We start from the raw sequence: 21,503 nt of genomic DNA on the forward strand, positions 1-21,503 counted from the left end.
ATTTCCTCTAGAGAAAGTGCTGTGAAGGGACGCTTCAAACACTGCAGCCCTCGCCCAGCTGCAGCGTGGACAGGACAGTTCATTGATGTGCTCCTGGGGGTGTGCGTGCAATCAGAGTAAAAAGGTGGTGTTTAAGTCACACCTGGAGGATCCCTCCGAGTAACGAGCTTTCACATGTGGACAGAGGGAAGCACGCCACGGCGGGGGCTGATCCTACACCCCTTCCCTCCCTGACGGCTCCATCCCTGCATCCAGATGCTCCAAAAAACACCAAACAAGAAGATAACACCTGGAACGGGAGGGGGCGGCCGGCCCCAACCGCCTTCTCCCGGGAGGCTCCGCCGGTGCCAGCCGGGCTCCGGGGCCGCCGCCCTTTGTTAGCCCGCCCTGCCCTGCCCTGCCCTGCCCTGCCCGCCCCCGGCGCCGGCTCCCCCTGCACCCCGGGCACCCCCTGCACGCCGGCTGCCGTGCAGCCCGGTCTCCGTCCGCCACACCGCCCCCACACCCCGCTCTCCGCTCACCGTGGCCGCCGTCCCCGTCCCCCGCCGCATCCCGGTCCCCGCGCATCCCCGGTCGCCGTGCAGCGCCCGTACCCCGGCTCGCCACGCACCCCGGCCGCCGTGCACCGCCCTCGCCACCGTGCATCCCCCGCCGCCAGCCCGGTGCCCCCACCCCGTCCCCCGCAGCCCGGTTCCCCGCCGGCAGCGGCCGCACTCACCGTGCCCCGGGGCGCCAACAGCTCCCGGCGGCGCCGCGCTCACAGCCCCGGGCGAGGGCGCCGGAGCCCGGCGACGGCGGCGGCGCCTGCGGCCGCCCCCGGCAGGTGCCGCGGCGGGCAGCCCGCCCCCAGCACCGCCCCGCCGGCCCGGGGGAGCCCGGCCGGTCCCGGGGCTACCCCGGGAGAAGCGGCCTTGCAGGGGAGGGTGGCAGAAAGGCTGCAGCCCGGAGCCCCCTGCAAGGTGTTGGTGCGGGGAGCCCCCCGCTGCTTCCCGCCTCCCCTCAGCACCCAGTGCGGGGTGCTGGGGCGAGGAACCAGGGCCGAAGGGCAGCCGGCGGCTCTGCCCGCCAAATCTTGCCACTGCACCCTACCACGGCTGCACAGCCCTGCCACCGGTCACCACAGCCTGTGCCAGATGCAGCCGAAACCCGCATCATCCCTCAATGGAGCGGTACCGACTCACGCTGCCTTGTGCTTTTTATGGCCGCGACAGCTGGGCAGAAAATCAGCAGTCGCACGCTGCAAAACTTGGCTGGGTACCGAGCTCTCCCTCCCCGCACAGCTCCGCTGGGGCTGTGCCACTAACGTGAACTCCGCCTGAGCTCCTGTCAGGCCGTGGTGTGAGACCTCGGAGAACCAAAGCACTGCCATCCTTTCCCTGACCTGTCCCAGTAAAAATCCAGTCCCACCATCCCATAAATCAGAGGCCGTTGGGCTGCATTGCAGGTGCTTCTGATGGCACGCTGATCCCGCTCTATCGCAACCCTGCGGTCCTTGAGAGCGAGTCTCACCAGCCACAGCAAGCCACATTAATGTAGGGATGGCTTTAACAGCATCTGCTGTCACCTACTAGGTTGGTTTGATACAAGACATTTAATCAGCAAATTAGCTATGTTAAATTAATTTAAAAGCTACACGAAGCTGAACTGTTGTATCTCATGAAGGAAGATGACAGGCAGAGACAAGATAAATAAAGCCTTCTCATTTCTCATATTTGCCGTGAATAATTTAAAAAAAACCAAAACCCTTTTGAGCCGTGGAATGATTTGTGTTAGGCACAGGGGAAGGAGTTAAGGTTTAAAGCAGGAATTTGTACTTCTAATGCCCTGTTCTTGGCTGGTATAAACCAAGCACAGTGCTATTACTGAGCCAAGCTGGTTTATGTGTAGGAATTAAAGTGGCCAGACTTCATGTCATGGGAGTCTTCCTGGCTGAAGACTGCAGGATTGCACTTTCCCTTTCCCCATGATGACAGATTTTGCAGGTGAGATGAAATCAGCTTCTGCTTTCCCTCCCTGCTACTCACCATCCACCTTCCTGTCCTTCTGATGCCTAACACCTTCCTCTCCCTTTCTGTCTTATATCCTCCTTTAGGACTCCTGGTTTTTTGTCTGATAGCTGTTTCCTCCCAAGAGGTTGCTCCACATTCACCCTCGTTCTTTGGTTTGGCACACAGATGCGAATACGGCAAGCGCTCCCGACACCACAGCCTTTAACACCAGAGAGCCGTGCAGAAGGACGGTGGCAAGTCCGCGGGGGAACGTGATGCATATGCGCTGAAGGAAAGAAAGTATCTTCTGACCCCAAAGAGGTGCCTGAAGGAGATGCTGGAAAAGCTGCTCTTCACAACATGAGCATCTGGCTGATAATAGATCTTTTATCCATTAATGTCCAAGGGCCATCCAAAAGTATCCATATTTTGTAGAGGAAGAAATTAATATTTTATAGAGGGAGGAAAAGGGATGTACCCTTAATTCGAGTGGGAAAGAATCCCACTCCTCAATGTGCTCTTCACAAGAAAGAGGCGCTGGCTTCCCTGAAGCCTTTTATTCACCCACCATTACGCTATCATAAAAGGTTTCATGGGTAATTTTATTTCAGTTCATAAGTAACTTACTCTGTCTTAGCTTAAAATGGTTCCTGTCGGTCTTACTTGAACTAAAATATTCTACTCCTCTAAAGGAATAAAAGCGGCTTAATGGCCTTTTGCACAGGTGCATCTATATCGGGTTAAATTATGCTCAGCCAGTACTACTTTTCATGCTGACATCTCTTTCTCTATTTACTAACTCATAATCACCAGCCTAAAATGCTTAATGTTTAACAAGATGCGTAAATCATGGAGCCTGTGATAAACTAGAATGCGAGATGTGGAACAAACAGTTAAGGTGACGTTATAAAGGCAGTAAGCATTATCTATGAGTCTTAATTATGAAACCCATCCTGAAGCAGCACCTCTCACAGCAGAGTAAGTACCATTTCCCATATTTTTTCCACTTGTGCTTCCTAGTGAAAAATACTTGTCTCTAAAATTTGGCCTGCTACCGCACACCTGGATACAGCCGCGATTTGTGACGACTTTGCGGACGCTACACAGTCAGCATAGCCATCACCGTCAGGTTTCCACTGGGGGACGACAATAACATACTCCTCCCGTGCACAAGCCTCAGAGCATGTGCCATCAAAACAGGTTAATCATTTCAACAGCTCTAAATCGCTGTCTTATGACATGAAAGGTCAGTTTTTGGAAACAGGATTGAACAGCCTGGTAATAATGGTGAGGATAGATCACTCAGGTGACGCCAGCCCTCCGGTTTGCTTTCCGGGCAAGGGTCTCTTTCTGAGCCGAACCAAACACACCCATCACCCAGCTAAAATCCCAATTGCTTTATCCAGAAGCAAGCGTGACTACTTGCTCCCAGCAGAGCTCCTGCTTGCAAACGTCATTCAGTTAAAGGCATGACTTTTGATATCACCTCTCCTGAGTGTTATTTCTTTCTCTGATTGGAAAGCTACGTGGAACGCTGTATTTTCCCACGCCAGCATGTGCAGTGTATGTCACCTGTTCAGGATCATTCCATTAGGAGCCAGATGGTGCCACAATAATTTGCTTCTTGAAATGATCCCAGATGGTTTTATTGAGAATTGAAAGACTCTGAAGTGTACTTTGCATCTTGGCCAGCAACTCTGACAGATACCGAGTGGTAAACAGTTTCTCAGAAGTTACCAGGCAATGAAACAAAGTCCTTTTTTGGGATGTGATCGTAAAAGCTCACGATCATTTGTCCTTCTGTGATAAAAACAACAAAAAAATTACCACCTGTAGCATGAACCTGAGGCTCCCCATAACCTTCGAGTATTTATTTAAGCATTATGTACTTACGATAGCACAGGTACTCACCCTGAGGCAGATGACAGGCAGCTAGTCCAAGTGGGAGTTACCTATGAGAGGTCATAACAAGCAGATACTGCTGACAAAAGGAAACCTTCAACAAAACTTCCAGCCATACTGCCCTGGAGCGATGACCACAGCTTCCCTTTAAACTAAACAGGCTTGAGTCCAGCAAACATCCATGCTGGGGAGTTGAGGTGGTGCAGGCAGCTCTGGTTGATGGACAGCCACATCTAGAAGGTGCTCAGTGTCCACAGCTCACCTTGTGTCTGTCCTGCATCAGCGAAACTACTCCTATTCTGGGTTAGACGGCAATATCTTTCTAAAACAGCTGGACCATTCTCCCACAGGATACAGCCAAGCTGTAGGGGAATGTGCTGACCCCCTGTACCATCATTTCTGGACCAGTACCCTGCTGGTGGTGGCGGCAGTGTCCTAGCTAGGATGCCTCACCAGCCTTACACAGCTAAACCCATTCTGCGCACATCTAAAGCCATGTTCACATCTTGCTGGATGATGCCTGATCGTCCTGCCAAGTGCCGGCTTGGAAAATTGCACTTTAGCCTTTGTGCAATTCTCCCCCGATCCTGCTTCAACAGAAAAGTGGTTTTTCACCGTTCGGCTGGAGCAGCCCTAGATGTCGTGCTGTCCTGTCTGTGCTTAAGCAGCTGCTGCGTTGTGCAGGCCAGCACACGGAGCAGGACCACCCTTCCAGCACAGCTTAGCTCCTACTCAGCTACCTCAGTAATTTTTTCCAGCAGGGACCAGGCTAAATGCTGAGCCTTTCAGTGCTTACTCTGGAAAGAAAAGCCCTTCCATGCAAAGAAATGAAAGAATATATATAACAAAGCATGATTCCTCCAAGGTATAACAAAGCATGATTTCCCCCCCAGATGACTCTTGACACCAGTATCAAATGATATATCCTGCAAGGAGTAAGAATCCAGGGGAGGACTCAGAGGGTTGTTTTTAAGATTTTTTGCAGAATTTAGGCTTCTTGCTTGGTGTTTGCTTCCTATGGCAGTTTAATCCTATTTAAGCGCAAGAGTAGAGGGCATATGTTCTCCCCCAATAAACTGCAGTCATCGATATAGCAGATTTTCCTCAGTACTTCTGGGGTTTTCATTGCCTTAGGAAATGTATGTCCTTTGACTTAAAAGAAAAGCTGAGGAAACTAGAGCCGGACTCTCCAGCACCCAGATGGCCTTCTGATGTGTTTCTCCCAACTGTTGCAAGTTGCATGAGAAGCTGAGTGAAATACAGCAGAGACAGATATGAATAAGGGTTCAACGGATGCAGTGAAGACCTTGCCCATCTCACTACCTGGCAACGGTGGGAGCCAGATCAAAAGCAGGCAGGCAATTTCATTTTAGCTCCCACGTCACAGCGAACAGCTAGTGTGTACGCTGCTGTCATCAGCCCTGGAGCCTGCCAGCTGGCTCGGGAGCAGGGGGAGATAGCCTAAGAAAAACGTGTGTACACACCACCTTGATGTGCATTTGTTATGTTTGCCTTTGGGAGTAGATGAAGACGCCCTAGGGCTACGTTTGCACCATTCTTGCAAATAATTGTTGCAAACCAGTTGCAGGAGCCACCACAACTAGAACTCTGGGCGGTAAGGGGAGAGCTGACCCGTGGCCGTGATGTTTTGAGGGTCAGGTTACAGCAGCCCACTTTGCGTGCCATAAATTTGTTCGCTCTCAGCGGCCACTTTGAAATAAAATCTAGCATTCTGGTCAGTGGACCACATAACACAAGCTGCACACCTTGTCAAATGCTGACTAGGGGCATTTCTGAGGGTCATGGGGGCTTTCAAGCTACTACCTGCTTCAGTTCACGTCACCGATGGACTTGGAAATGGAGTCAGAAGAATAAACACAGCATGTTTCCTCCATTGCATATTCCTGCGGCCATTGCATATTAGCAGGATCAATGCCTGTACCTGGTAAGTGGGTACAACTGCCCTAGACCTGCAAAGCACTCAAGCACATTTTTCAATTTGATGCCGTAACTCCCCATACCTCCCCTTCCCCATGTATTTCACCAGAGATGACAGGAATAACTGTGCTGTGGGGAAACAAAAGACTCATACTTTCATCTAGTTTTTTCTCCTTCGCTTTTTTCTAGTTGCCACAAAATTTCCTCCAAATCCCCAAGTGAACAGCAAAAAATCCAAAGGGAAATAAATATTAACAGATTCATCAGAGGACCAACAGCAAATTAAAGAAAGGTATAGGTTAACTGGCAGAATGAGAAAGCCCAGGTATCAGAGAGAACGTGAATGCTGGGTGCATTTTTAGGAGGCTGTATTCACCTTGATGCACCCAGGCCCTGCATCGCAGCAAGGGTCAACAGTGCCGGAGCCAGCGGGAGCCAGCGCTCCTGTTCTCCACCTCCCTGGCCCCAGGCTCCCTGGTGCCTGGATGCCAGGCACTGCCTTGCTTACGAACAGAACAGAGTGCTCCCAGGGCACTGGATAACCGAGAAAACTTCCTTCTTCCTGTTTAAATAAAGCTGCCATGTCTCCTGCGAGGTGGGGCAGCGCCGCATGCCTGTGCGCCCCCGGCGATGGCACTAGAAGAGCGGCATGGCATCGGAACGGCGCAGAGCCCCCGGATCCCTGTGCTCCCCCTCGTCTCGCACTCCCTTGCCTCCCTGTCTTCTTGTTTCTTGCAACACAAGCTGCTGGACACAGAGCCGGGCTACAGCTGGTTCACAGAAATGGAAAAAAGATCTTATTTGAAGGATGAAAGGACAACGTCAAACGCCCCAAAAGGAAACTGTCTTGTGCCTGTAATTTATGTCACTGGCTTGCTGGCCAATGCAGATGCCAGGCTACAGTAAGTTTGGACCGGTTTGTGCATTTGCTCAGGCAGCTGGTGTGAAATGCGAGACCTGTGTCACGTTTGCTGGTGGAGGAAGGGAAGGCGTGGGATGGACAGAGGAAATTAGTTTTTGAAATAAGACATGGGCTGCATCGAAGAAGGATGATTTCCTTTGAGGAGTTGTTTGCAACGCTGACCTATCCACAGACCATGAAGAGTGAGAGCAAGGAGGGGCTGGAGCCAGGGCTATCAATCAGAGGAGAGCAAAACTCCAGGGGAGGTTCAGATTTTGCAAAACACGCCCAGTCGCCTTTGGATTTTGCAAACCTGAACCACAAGTTGTTCAGAGCCAGGACCGTTTGAATCCAAGCCCATAAAGCTCAGGAAAGTTTAGAGAAACTCTCCATTTTGGTTCACCTCCAATCCAAATTAACTCCTGGAAGGTGAGGTGTTCAGCTCAATATCAGAAACCGCTCTCTGATGGGTTAAGGCCATTTTTTCCAGTGAACAAAAGTGATTTTTCTTGGCTCTCTCTTACACTGCATATGTCAGACTGAACTCAATTAAGAAAAAAAAAATTAAGAAGCGAGGAAGTCCAAACCCTGCAGCAATGAACAAAATAGATTATTAAATTTTCTCATGGAGACTTCTCCCAAATAAAACCAGTGAAAAATCGCTTTAAGATTGAAATGAATCTGAATGCAAGAGTTTTGTAAGGAAGTCTGCTGTTATGTCAAGAGGAATTCGGAAAGAAACTACATATTCACCTGAGCCAGCTCAGAAAAGTTAATTCTTAATGTTTTTATCCAGCTATCCCGTCCTCTGCACCAAATCTTTCTAGATTACGTCCCTAAGCTTTTCCCCGGTTCTTGGCACTGCAGTCACTGTGAGCACAACTCTGTGAGTGGAGATAACCCTAAGATATGAACGATGACAATGATGAATAGCATAAAGAGGAAATAGAGGAAGGCTCTTTAAACATAGCGAGGAGAGGAAAAGGGCAGAAAACAGATGTACGTCCACTTTAGCATCCTGGAGAGGTGAAGGGAAGACAGACAGAACGGCAGTTTTCTCTTGCTGTGAAAAAACCTCCTCTTTCCTTCTGAGCTACTGACAAGCAGATTTCGGGAAAAGAAGAGGAAAAAAGGACATTTGTACAGCGAAGAAAAAAGGAGGAGGCTTTGATGACCTAATTAACAGACTCTGTCCCAAGTCACTTCAGTTCAGCTGCATCACAAAAGTCTGACAGAGATCCACGGGACCACAACAACTTCCCTAAGAGAGTAAGACACTGTAAACAAAACCAGTCACTCCAAAAACTCACCCCCCTCCAAATTCGGGGGGCTGGGAAGGGGAGGAGGCTGCAACTGAAGGCCAGTTTTCCTGCTCACTAATAAATTTAGTTTACAGAACCTTTTGTGGGTCCCTTTTAAGGTTGTTTGTTGATTAAAGCGGCAAACAACAAACTTAGCTTTAATTTATGCTTCTTTTAACATTTCAAGCTTGGGGGGATGCTTTTTACAGGAGTTAATGAGGCAGAATAGGTTCTTTATGGGGAAGATATTTTCTCACCAAATTAAAACCTGTATTGAAAATAAAATAATGAGATGAAGGTGGCTTTTCTTTCAGAAGTAAATAAATCTCAGAGTAGGAAACTTCTCACGCACTTGGAACTGTCCTTATCGGAGAGATCTGAGAACAGCAGGTTCACAAGATGTTCTCTCTTTTTTCTTTTTTTTTTTTTATTTTTAATTTTGCCTTCCTCCTTTCACCAAGACAGTAATAAAGCATTATTTGCTGAAAACATGCTAACAGCCCCCACGCGTGAGAGCACAGAAGCACTGGGAGCTCAGCAAAAGAGAAAACACAAAGTTCCCCTTCGCTACAGCAGAGCCATGAAAGCCCACGGCAGGGACAACCACCCTAACCACAGGAGTGTCCCAGCCAGGGCAGAGAAATGGGCCACATCATGTCACCTTCCACACCCGTGCAAGTCTTAAAGTAGCAGAATCCCACGTAAGAGAGAATTTTCTAAATTAAAGCTTCCTTGTTGCCTCATATCTAGTACGTTCTGCCAGTTTGGTGTAGCAGCAAAATAAGCTACCTGAGTGGGCAGTACTGGAAGCTACTGTGTGACACCAGTAATCAGCACAGGATGTTATTAATTAGGGACAAAGAGCCAGAACAAGGTCCCTGTGTGATAGGAGAACATCAACCCTGGTTCCTCTTAGCAATGGGAAAGAAAGCCTTCCTTTCATTGCAGGCTACAAGCACACTCAAGATTGATAACCCTGTTTGTCTTCACCGGAAAGGCTGAATAAATGCAGGTCTCACGGCTGCAACGACGGGTTGGTGCAGGCTTTGCCATGTATGGTGCTGAACGTGCAACCACACTTTTGGGCTGTTCTGTTTTTAAATGAAATGTGAATATTTTCTCAGGAAAGAAGACCACCTTTTGGCTTATTTGTTACCAAAAGACATTTGGATTTTTTTTTTTTTTTTTTTTTTTGCTAAATCATCCCTACTTTATGGGTAAGAATGGGGCTAAGCCTGCTCTGGAGGGCAAATACTGTATTTTCCCTTCCATCTTTTTAAGTCTGTAGACGAGACACCCGTAAGAAGTCCGTAGTTTCCCCTAGGATGCCAGGAGCTTTGCAGCAGCGGCAGGAATGCTGTCCTTATCCTCCTGCCATTGGCAGGCTGGCCCAGGACAGATAAGTCCAGTGCACCTGCAGCCTGCGGAAAGCTGTGGCAGTGTCGGTTGCCTTATGCAATCGAGCAACAACCCACCTCAAATTTCAAAGCAGTTGAAAGACCGAGCACCGTCACAGAAGGGTATGAATGGGGCTGTTTTCATATCTCTTATGCAAATGTCTGTTAGCACAACAATGTTATCCGTTGTTACCCGCAAACAGCAGGATTTTATCCGGTGCTCAGTCTTAGTCCCTGATCATGGAAAATGTATACAAAGTATAGTCAAAGAAACTTGAGCTGACAGCCAGCCACTCCCTGTGAAACCGCACACTGCAGGAATGAGAGAAGGACCTGAACAGGCATCAAAAAGTCAACACCCAGGGAAATTCCAGCGTTTGGTAGTCGCTTGGGAAGATGAGCCCCTGCAAACCCAAAGGCTCTGTGTAGCTGAACTGCAAAGCAGCTGTGTGTGTGAGAGAGAAATCAGCCAGAGAATGAGAGCTGAAAAAATGATGCGCTCTCGGTCCATGAAAGCATAGCAATAGCGCACTGGCATTAGCTACAGACATGCAGCCACGAAGAGGCATGAAAGCACTTCAGAGGGAGGTGGGAAAGCAAGGAAAGCATCAGCGAATCTCTGCAGAGAAGTTCCCAAAGTCAGGCAGGGAGAAGACAGGGTATCAAAAGGGAACAGACTGGATTGAGCTGCGTAAGATGGCAGTATGTAAAATGTCCAGCAGAAAGATTTGCAGGCTGTGAGACCATACAAAGTGGCAGAGCAAGAGACGTGCAGGTGATGGAAAGATACTCCAAGGGCTAAAATCACATAAGCTGGACGAAGGCACATCTAGCAGTTTGGAGGGACAGGAGGCAAAGTTTCTTCATGAGTTTCCATCCTGCTCACTGTGCACACATCCACAAAGCGCAGTCTGAAATTCTCCAATACACCTGGAAATGTTTCCTGGGCTCTCCCGCTGGAAATGATCATCTAAATAAATGAAGATCCCTCTTCTCATGTGATGTGGACATGATGCCTGATCCAAGGCTGCTGAAATGAATGGAAGGCCTTATGCTGAGCACCTCTAGCTCCCCTCAGTTATGACTGCTCCAAAGAAGGATCCACAGCGCTTAGAATTTCCTTTCTAATTCAGAGCTATGAACTAGACTCCAAATCAGGCGGCATGAATCGGTGTAACTTCTTTTTATCCTCTATCTCTGGTGGTGCTGGAAGGGAAAAACCCTGTGCTGACCTTGCTGGGTAAAGTTCCAGTTGTCCCAGTCACAAGGGAGAGGCTGCACCTCATGGCAGATACAAACCGCAATAGCTGCGGCTGTGCTATGAGACAACAAAATTGGGCCCGCAGGCTTACCAGTTCATTCCTACTTCTCAAATAGACTCCCTTGCAGACACAGGTTCTTTGACCTTGAAATGGGATTGTAACTGTAGCTGGTCAAAAATTTACAACAGACACTGGTTCTGTTCAATGAAACGTCTGCAGGAAACGTCTACTGATTTACTTACAAGGTTAAAAATAAATTGAACTGTTTTCAGGTTTTTTGGAATGAAATCAGAATACTCCAGATCTCCCTCTCAGATGAAAATTTTTGTTGGTTTGTTTTTTGTCACTGAATCCTCTATTTCAGTCTTTCATTCACCGTCGGTTTTTTTTTACAACCCTCCACCTGTCACTTCCTCCAGCACATGTCCCAGTCTCTCCCAGTTCTCTCTTCTGTGGTCCTTCTAAACCCTCTCGTCTTCAAGAAAGGATGCAGCTTTTAAAATAAAAGATATTTTTATTTTTGGAATTGAAATGTAACATATTATCACCAGCGAATAAGGTGAAGCAAAATTGCTTTAACTTTTTCCTACCTGGGTTGGTTCTGCAGTGCTGAAAATTATTCAAAGAATTCATCATTTTATAATCTCTCATGCACAAGGCACACGCAGAAAGGTCACCGCACCGGCTCTGAGCTGCCACAATTCTGCTTCCAGGATAACTGCAGCTTTGCGTCTATGTGCCTTGGTATCTCTTGTGAAAAGGGAATCCCACCTTTAACCTACATCTTAAAAAGAGTGTTCTAAGCATCAGTCAGTATCTGGAATGAGGATGCAATCAGGTTGCTACAGGAGGAGAGAGGCTCTTGTTTTGGAGAGCAAGGAGCTGCTATTTAAATGAGAAACTGTAGTGCTGGAGGCCTCTAGTACAGCCCTCCACCTTGAGTAAATACCTGTTGTGTGTACAGTACTTTTGATTAGCTTAATAGGCCAATGGATGTCACTGTTGCTCTACATAAACCAAAATGGGAAAGCAAAAAAGATAATTAAAACAAAATAAGCTTATAGGGGAGAGTTCCCAAGGGCTTACATTTAATACTCTCCAACCTGGTGTGTGCCAGTTAGGTCAGACAACTTCTTCAGGGGCTTCCTAAGTGCCTGTCTAATGTATCATATTGTTAACTACAGAGATAAGGTCAGGCTAATAGCTATGTGTAAAAAGGAAGGCTATTAACCAAGGCTAACAAAGATGCAGAATGGAAATCGGAGACATCCGTGTACAGACAGACAGGGCTTGCATAGTAGGCAGGCTATCAACTTCTGCTCTACTCCACACTCCACCACTTCTGCAAGCTGCAGCCTAAGTGGGAGGAAACACTGAGAAATTGCCCCAAAGGCTAAAAAACAGGGTCCTTTTTAATTTGGATTTTGCGTCTTGAAAGCCAACAGTACACACTCCCTTGTAATATTTCTGTGGTTGGAAGAGCAACTGCAGAGCAGCTCTGGGATTAAACAACAGATACAAGGTCACATTTCCCAAAACATCCAGCAACTCGGGTGTTCACAATTTTAACGGGTCCTGTGCAATTTGGGCTGTGTCTGAAAACTGGGACTTGGTCATTCGAATCTGAAGCAGCTGTTCAGACATTTTGAACAACTTCACTCTCGACTGAATGATTCTTGCCTTTGAGGCTTATCTCAAGCCAGATTTTTCCAAGCAGTTAGAAGTTCCTCCCATTTTACCACTTCATTTGCAACCTCTCCAAAAGCTCAGTGGCAAGAAGCGTTTGTCGATTAGTTCACTAGGAAGGATTCACGCTTGTGCAGCATGATGCTCGCTGCTAGGAGAAACTAGGTCACCAAGAGGCTATTTTAGTGATTGCCAGAGATGCAGCTGCCCTATTTCTAGGTCAGTGGTCACTTCTACTTTAATGGCTTTATAAAGGTTTAAGAAACAAATGGAGTTTTTCCTTGCATTCTTATGTGCAAGTCAGTAGCCTAACATTTAATGAGAGGCGGCTTTCAGTTGATTCTCACTGTTTCAATGAGGGGTAATTTACACTGAATTACTGACAAAGCTCAGGGAAACCAATAGAGAAAGGCAGAGCCACCAGAGCACAGAGCATATGTCCCATCCTTATGCATTTGCCCTTAGAACATCTTCAAGGTGAGGAAGGATACAGGAAAGAAACAGCCCCCTCAAACACAGCACCCGGCCTCCAACTGTTTTAAGTTGCAGCTGCTTGTTTGGGGCAGTCACAGAGCGAGCTCCCGCAAGCAAAGCCGCCTCTTAAAAACCCTCTGCGAGTCCACGGCCTGCGTCCAGCTGCTGAAAACTTCTGAAACTTTAACCTATCTGCTACAGCCATCTTCTCAACTGCATCGCAACCTCTGTAGGCCGTTTCATATTTATTAGACACACCGTGTTGTGTTCCACCTGTAGCATGCCCTCTTGGTTTGCTCTGCCTAAGAGCTGTTCTACTTTATAAGCGTGTTTTTGCTGCTGCCACCTCTCCCGCCCTCTTCATCAAACTCACTGAGAGGTGTGTAATCTAACTTAAGAGCAAGTAAGGAGCACTGACTCTTATCACCTAGTAATTTGCAATTAAATACAGCTTGCGCAACTCTGATGTAAGCTCATGATGAGGTCCCCACCCCTGCTGTAGCTCTTGGCAGGATCCCAGCACCCTGACCACCAGGCCCGCTGGGTCACCATGAAGTCACCAAAAAACAGAGACGAAAGTTTTGAATGGTATGAGAGAAAACAAAGAAAAAGCCTTCGAAGGCTATCAGGAGTGTGAAGCTTCTGATCCAGATCTACTTCTGACAAAATGTGGGAGCTGGGATCTCAGTTGCCCCATGTCTACACAGACCCTACCTCTGCGACAAGGGCTCAAGTCAACTGGCGTTTGTTTCCTGAAAGGAAGAGTATTATTTAATCAAAAAGGGAAAGACAAGTGCCTGAGGCTTGCCCAAATTTAATAGGTCTGGATGCCAAAATAGACTTGGGATCCCTCAAAGTCTTGGTAAAAAGAATAATTCAATTTCTTTCACATGCTGTTTCACAAGTAACCACTATGCAAACCAGTAAAACCAAAAAGAGAACCTCAACTGCAAAATCATCACCAGGTTTGCAGGCCAAGTATATTTTTAAAAGAGATTTGACATGCCACTGGCCAACTGCACAGAACCACTGAAACACATTACTCCTGTCTGCTCTCCAGCAATTAACTTGGTCTCAGACATTTTCAAGATGTTGATGAAATTTACTCATTTGTTATCCTATGAGATCCCTTAGGGAAGTCTTCTTGCTCTGTCTCAGAATAGGCTGAGCTCATTTAAGTCTCTCCCAAGAACAGGAATCCTGTGGGTTGCCTATTTGTAATAAACAGGAACAAGCCTGTAGTAGAGACTGTGTCATGCTCTGCTGGTAGTTACTGTTTATGCCCACTCTGAGGACACCAGAGCTATTTCACAGAGCGATGACGCTGCTCTACCCTGTTATTAGTCCTCTATGAGACATCTTCCCAATTACTTCCTGAAACGAGAACTACACTTACCCTATATCTAAAGGCACACTTAATTAACCTTTTTTTTTTTTAATTTTCAAAACCTCCAGACTAAAATTTTAAGTCCCTACATTCCCTTTCACAGTTGGATAAAGTTTTGCTTCCCCTGTATGAGTCAAGTCACTATCTGCAAATCCACAGGTCTAAAAAACTTTCTCCTGTGCTTATGAATACCATAGCAGGTCTAAATCTTGTGGTTACACATTGGTGCTGAAAGTATGGAGAATTTGTTCAGCTGTTTCTCCAGACTGAGGGATGGAGAATTTTTCAAGTTCCACGTGTCACTTGCAACATATATATGTAAGGATCTATTTCTGCTCCTAATTAGGTCAGCAGTACTTGCCACAATGCTCACCTGCAATTAAGCTCCCAGTGTGATATGATGCTATTCTGATCTACTTGTCATCATCTGTAACAATACATTCAACAACGGAAACACACATTGTCGCAACATGGAGACCGTACAGAGCCTTTGCAGGGACTAAGTACGAGACAAATGAAGAAAGCAAACCAGCTCATTGATAGCACCATTTACAGGTTGCTGCTTGTGGCCCTGGGGTGAACTACTTCACAGAAAAATGCCATTTCCTACGCAGCGCTGGTTGTATCAGCACAACACATTCAACCGTGTTGACCTATATGCTTAAAAGAAGCCATGAAACAGAGTGAGAGGTGACAGCAAAATTCAGTGTCCCAGCTCACTGTGTCTCTGAGGGTCCAATCCATCACAAAACAAGACAGGCAAAACAAACAGCAGTGAATTGCCTTCAGCTGTCACCAAAGGGAGCAAAAGTTTTCACGATAGATGAGAAAGCCACAGCAAAAGGAATGCTTTGCAAAAGATCCGGTGTGCAATGCTTTGCAAAAGATCCGGTGTGCCCAAGTGGGGTGTAAAACGCCACATGGACTGTAAAAATCGCACAAGCTCATCAAACCCGCGGAGCTGGGGTACGCACCGTCGCGATGCGGTCCAGAAGGCCAGGATCTTCTTAAGTGCATGCAGATTGGAGTGCATCATGAGCTCTGCCAGGAGGCTATTCTCAGCGAGGAGGGTAAAGTACCTTCACCATCAGCGCTGCAGGTTGTGATGGGGAAGGCGAGGCAGCGCATGGGAAGGCAGGCCAGGGGCAGGAAGGGAGAAGGAGCCAGCCTTGCTCACCCTTTTAACAGGCAGGCAGTAATAATGACAGAGCTCCATTCGCCAGCAGTCAGCCAGCCATAGCTTGTTGTACGCTCACATTGCAGTAATTGCCGTTGCTGCAGGCACTGAGCTGATGAGACGACAGTAAAGGAGAGCAAGGTGACTAAAACAGGGAAGGAAAGGCTGAAGGGATGCAAGAGGGAGAAGCTGACTTGTTTGTTACCCCTTAGAAAAGCACTGCCATCTGCTACGAAGCTAATGGCAGGGCCCCATGTTCTAGGGATCCTGAGCTGACAAAGCCTAAACAGATCAGCGCTGCCTCAGAGACCTCCACAAAGGAGTGATGATTTATCCCAGCCCTATGCTGACACTTTCTTCAGAGCCTGAAATGTTCTTATAAATAACTATAAAAGCTCCTATTTCACAGAGGAGTCACGGCTCCTTGGGAAACGATAATAAAAAGAAAAAGAAGCAATACCAGCAGTTCTCATATCTTCCCTGGTTTTGATCAGTTACCCTGTGCGATCTCTAATACTCATGAAGAGAGATTAGAAACAAATTTTACTGCCAGTTTCACAACCACACCTACAGGTGCTCTCAACCCAGCCCTTACGTTGGGAACTAAAGCTGCGGTTGGGTAATAGCCTGGCCTTTCTCGGCTCAGGTACTGCCTCTTCCGATACTGCCTTTTCTCCTCTAGCAATGAGAACCAGTCCTGGGAACGTCCTTTGCTTCCCCAGACGGAGCGATACTGCAGGGCTGACGACTGGGGATAAGCTGTTGTCACACAGGTCCCTCTCCTCCTTCTCTGCTGCTGCTTCTCACCTGCCCCGGAGGGGAAGAGAAAGAGATGAAAAAGGCAGGGAGCGGTATGATGAAATTAATGAGGGAACCCAAAGAGAAATGACAGAGAAACCACACAGGAAAAGAAACCTAGAGGAAGGCAGACAAGGGAATCCTTATGAGAAAAGGAATCACACATGATAACATTTCTGTGCATATTTTGTACCATCCTATCAAATTAAAGCATTAACTTTCTCATAGAGGGTACTATAAAACATTTATGAAAAGGTTTTAATTGCTTATTATGTTCTGAAAGATAGTGGCTCAGGTCCATCACATACCCATCCACATTAAGTTAAACAAGATTTTCCTGTAAGATAAGGGCTTTCTTGCCCCACTCCCCCTGTTTCAGATCCTGAAGAAAGCAGGAATTATTTGACCTGTCATATAGATAGGGAAGCTGAAGCACTGCTAAATTTATAGATAAAGATCTTTAAAAAGCAGGTGCCTAAATTCATGGCCTGAGTTTCAATAGCACAGAGCGGTTTGCAGACCCCACTGACTTCAGAGAGTCCTGCTCAGCCATTCACAGTTTTGGAAAAGAAGGAAAAAGATAAGGAAAGATAAGGATCCCTTTTGATTGAAAGCTTTGGCTCGTAGGTCAAGGTTGGGATGGGAAACCGGGCTCAGCAAAATGAAGGCGCAAGCACGTTACAGGCCCATCGCAGGAGCTTGCTGTAATCCACCAGTTTATCAAAATCTTGCTCTAGGGGGAATGTGCTGATTTCCCAAGTGAGCTCTGCCCTGCCCTCTCGCTGGCCTGTACAGTGTGTATGTGCTAAATTTATGGTTATTTTCCTCTCCCCATACAAGGGGTCTGTGTCTTCTCACTATATCAGTAACAGGAGATCAGTCTACCTTGAGCTTCATTACTGATGTGCTGAAATTCAAAATGTTTTCTTTAAAGAGTACACAAGCAGCAGGGCAGTGCTCTCCTTTGATCTTCAACCTGCTCACATCGCTTCCTACTCTGCTCCTTCCCCAGTCACTTCTGATACTGAACTCCTCCGGATGTCCCAAAGAACATGCCACCATCAAACAGGAGGACCAGAAGCAAGTACCAATAATCTCACTCCAAACCCAATATATCCACTCAACATCTCTAATTACAGACAGCCAGGACAGATTCACAAGCCTTGTGCTGGAGACAGAAGTGTTTTTAATTACATTTGGTCACTAGACTGCCAGGTAGCCAATTGCTCTGGCAAATTATCCAAGTATGGTTCCTCCCTCCTCATCGTATACATCTCTGAAGCTGCTAATGCTGAAAGCAGCTACACCCTGGACTAAAAATCACCATGGGTGACAACCATGGCCTTGCTAATACTTTACAACAAGAAGGTTTGCTGGATGGGCTCGTCACACACTGTGGGTATTAAAAAGATTTTGCCTTAGAATTTGTCTCGATTGGATTCACATCGACCGTCCACGCACATGTGAGACCCCATAGGGTCTCTGTGTAGCACTCTAATTAAACAGTAAGACACGACGGGGCAGAAATGGAGGCGTATTCATTCATATCTCGTATCTTGAATATAAACCCTTGTCAACGGTACTCAGGACGGGGAAGTGAAATGTCCTCTAATTCTTGTTCTGTGGTCAGACTTTGCAAACTCCCATAAAATGTGGGAGGAAAAGCAAGATTTGTCTCTGCCGCTGGCTTCAGTTCAGGTAAACTGGCAGGGTGATGCTGATATCGGGCATTTCTGAGCACATGCCATTGTTCAAAATTCATCAACCCATCATTTCTATTACAGTAGAGAAACCCTTATGACATCAAGTAAGAAGCAGTTGCAAAGGTAACCGTGATGCTGAAAATAAAGTGTATATGCATCTTGATACACACGACATGACAAGGAAATGCATTGTGTGATTCCAAGGAATTAAATAAAGGCAGTTAATAATGACTGAAACAAAAGCACTCCAACGACAGGGAAGGCAGCAGAACATTTTAAGGCCATGTAAACTTCCTGTTACTGCAACATAAAAGCTGCATTTAGCTTCTTCGTCTGAATTATTCTGCCTGCAGAAAATATGGTCAGGCTCTGATTCAGACACTTCTCATGCTAAGAAAAAGAGACGATGCTCTCTTACAAATGTTGTGACATCTCTTTTTCAGAAGCACATCCTACTTAGGCACATGTATCAGTGAGCACCTTTATCGGTATTTTACACCCAGCTGAAACCTTTCTACTGCTTAATGGATAAAGCATTGGTTATTATAAATACTGATAGCATTGGAGTTACCTGACCAAACAGAAGACACAAATTGTTCAGAAACTCTGGCTAGCTGTGAAAAAGAAATCTGTGTTAATTAAAAAAACTTTTGGCCACCCCCTTACTTGTAATCCTAAAGCAAAAGGATTCTGAATACAGGGCAGACCACTGCCTGCAGACTGACAGCCAGCAGGTCTTGGGTGACCAGCTTCTTCCAGCTGGGCATAAGTCTGTCAGAAACGCCTTTCACCTTGGGCACATACATGGGACTCACCGCAGAAACGGCTCCTCTTGGAGGATTTCACCAAAGATACTGACTCAATGGCTTGATAAACAGAGAACTCGCAAGTAAACTCAAATTATGCAATTCGTGATAGTGGAGAACCTCCATATTTCTAAAGAAAAATGGGCATACTTATAACACAACTTTTCACTCAGTTATCCTACATGCAAAGTGGTTTACTCTCGACCAGCACTCAGGATCCTTGTGTAGATAAGTCCCATTTCTAATTTTGATGCAGCACAGAACAGGAGCATGATCTTTCTTATCAATCTCCTCTGACACCCTGTCACCCTGAACATGGAAAGAACTATCAGCGTCTACTTTCAAACCCTAATTCTGGAGGGTGCTTGAAGCCCGCGCTGGCTGTTGAGCACGTCCTTACATTCTGTGCACATGCTTAATTTGCAGCATGATCTGAAGTCCACTATAATAAGTCTCACACGCAGGCTCAGCATGACGGAGAGGCTTACGTGCTTTCCCAAATGAAGGCGGCTGAGGTGTCTGTCTGACTGAAAAGGACCGTGACCCAACTTTCTTTGTACAGGAATCCACTCAGCAAACTGGGTTCGGCAGCCTCACAAATCATAACCAGATGGAAAATTGTGTTTTTCCTTCCAAGAGAAAATTAAATGTTTGCTGAGAGGGCACAAAGATTCCCATCTAACATTCTACCTCCTTCCATCAGTGGCACAGAAAAATCCTGATTCTTTGGAGGCAAAATGACCTCTGAAAGGAGAGGATCTCAGTGGCAAGCAACTTGTTACTTCCAAAGATCAAAACCAGAGCTTTCCTTAGTCACTAGATCTGACAAAAATCTTTTCCGCTGCAGAACTGTCTACCTGGATGATGTATTTTGTTTAAAACAGTGATACTGATAGATCTCCGCAAGCTCCTTCAGCTCTTGGAGAGCTTTAATAATGAAATGTGAAGCTTCACAATGTCACATCACATAAGTTCTTCATCAGTTCATTGGATATCATAGTGTAAAACTCCTGCTAAGGTGGCTTTCTTCAGTCTGCCTTACTGCCATTGTGACAAAATTTATGCAGGAAAAGGTTCCAAGTTACCTGTCACAGCCAAGTTTTTTTATGCTTAAAGCAAGTTTGGGGAAAAATGAAGACAACTTGGCATTCATCACTTCCCAAACACAACAGAATAAAGCCCTTGTACTTATGTTAACCTGAAGTGCATGCCCAAGAGCTTTGCTTAAAGCAGTACCATGATTCCTTCTGCAAGTATTCATACATAACTGATGTTGCATTAAAATCCTGTCTCTTAATTTGGCATAATATTAGCTATGAAGCTTTCTGTTTCCTGACAGCAGAGATGCTACAGAATGGCCTTTGGCCACGCTGGCAGGAGCTACCAATGTGCCGGTAAGGTTCTCGAAAGGCAAAGTCAATGTGTATGACGGGGGCCTGGCTGCTAATTTATCCTGTTCCAAAGTTTTCATGTGTTTCTAAGAGGAAATGAATTTTCAAGCTGAAAAATAAATGCTTTGTTTTGAGCAGAAAATGATGATTACTTCCATGAAGAAAGCCAGTGCTATCCAACCACTGTCATGGGACTAGGAAATGACACCACACTGTCCTGTGAAGACTGCTATTCAGTTACCAGGTCTGGTCAGGCGACATCTCTCATGATGGCCTACCTCTTCTCTCCAGGCAGATAAACTGTGGTGAAAGGTGTGACATAGCATCCCATAATGAAGCCCAGGCTTCTAAGGAGAGTGGAAGAACGAGTCACCTAGAATGGGAATATTTTGGTTTTTAGTCATCAAAATTCCACATCTTTTTTTCTTTTTTTTTTTTTTCCCCTTCCAAAAAGGTTGAGGGGACATTTTTCACTAGGTCTGTCACAGAGATCCAGACAGGGTGTCTTGTTTTGCTGGCTGGGTTCTGGACTGCCAGACCCACCAATGTTACTCCTGATTTACAGTAGGTTCTAGGTAAATAATGCTTACAAAGATAAAGATGTGAAAATGCAAGTTCTCAGAGTCTCATCGAGGAAAACAGCCCATCTCCAAGTCTGAGGGTTTTCAGAACTAGGGCTTTGGTTCAGTTCCAGTATTTTATTTAAGCCGTTAAGGAAATGTTGGGGGTTTTTTTGAAAAGTTTGGACCTGTGACTATTTCCAAAGTTCAAAGCTGAAGCTTTTTCATTTCTACCAGAAGTGATGCTGGTCTTGTGAGCTGGGGCTGGGAGCGGAAATGCAGCACGTCATCACCGAAGCCGACGCCTCCATGCTAGCAGAAGATCCTTCTGCACAAGAAATGAGGTAAAAACTAGATAAAATGGCTGGAGCGTATTTGGAGTGGCCTGAATCTCTCTTTGCAAAGGCCAGACATTCAAGGTCTTACTGTTCCCTAGTATATACTATATAGACATGCGGTGCACACGATTATTTCCCATATACTACAGAATAAATGAGAACAGAATCAGACTCCAAAGTAGTTGCTTGAGGACTGTTAGTGAACTTTCTCTGTAAGTCTCTCTAAAGCTCTGAGCCACCCATCATGCATACAGTATTAATTTTAAGGGGATAAATAATGCAGAGCAAATTAAAAAAAATCCCATGCACTCAACCCGCAACATTCCAGAGCTATTTACTGGGTGGGGTTTTCTGTAATTTTATAGGGTTTTTAACAGTTTTAAGCACTGTCCTGCTTGATTCATTAGTTTGGTCTCCAGTGAATAATTGGAGGTTTTTACAAGTCTAGCAAACACTCCGCTATTATATTATTCTAACCCAAGATATAATAGTAG

At 46.3% G+C, this 21,503-nt stretch overlaps 1 protein-coding gene across 5 annotated transcripts in view; it reads right to left on the reverse strand.

The window, feature by feature from the left end:
- SHROOM3 (shroom family member 3) overlaps window positions 1-21,503 on the reverse strand; it is a 151,540-nt gene that overhangs the window by 51,777 nt on the left and 78,260 nt on the right. Inside the window, exon 1 of one of the 5 annotated variants that reach the window (XM_054824668.1) lies at window positions 719-771. The exons of the other annotated variants lie outside the window; for them this stretch is intronic. The gene's annotated coding sequence lies outside the window, so the exon portion shown is untranslated. Of the gene's footprint in view, window positions 1-718; window positions 772-21,503 lie in introns of those variants that run through there. 5 annotated transcript variants of the gene reach the window in all.

The sequence above is a fragment of the Grus americana genome, chromosome 4, assembly GCF_028858705.1.
Source record: "Grus americana isolate bGruAme1 chromosome 4, bGruAme1.mat, whole genome shotgun sequence".
Classification (NCBI taxonomy): Eukaryota; Metazoa; Chordata; class Aves; order Gruiformes; family Gruidae; genus Grus; species Grus americana.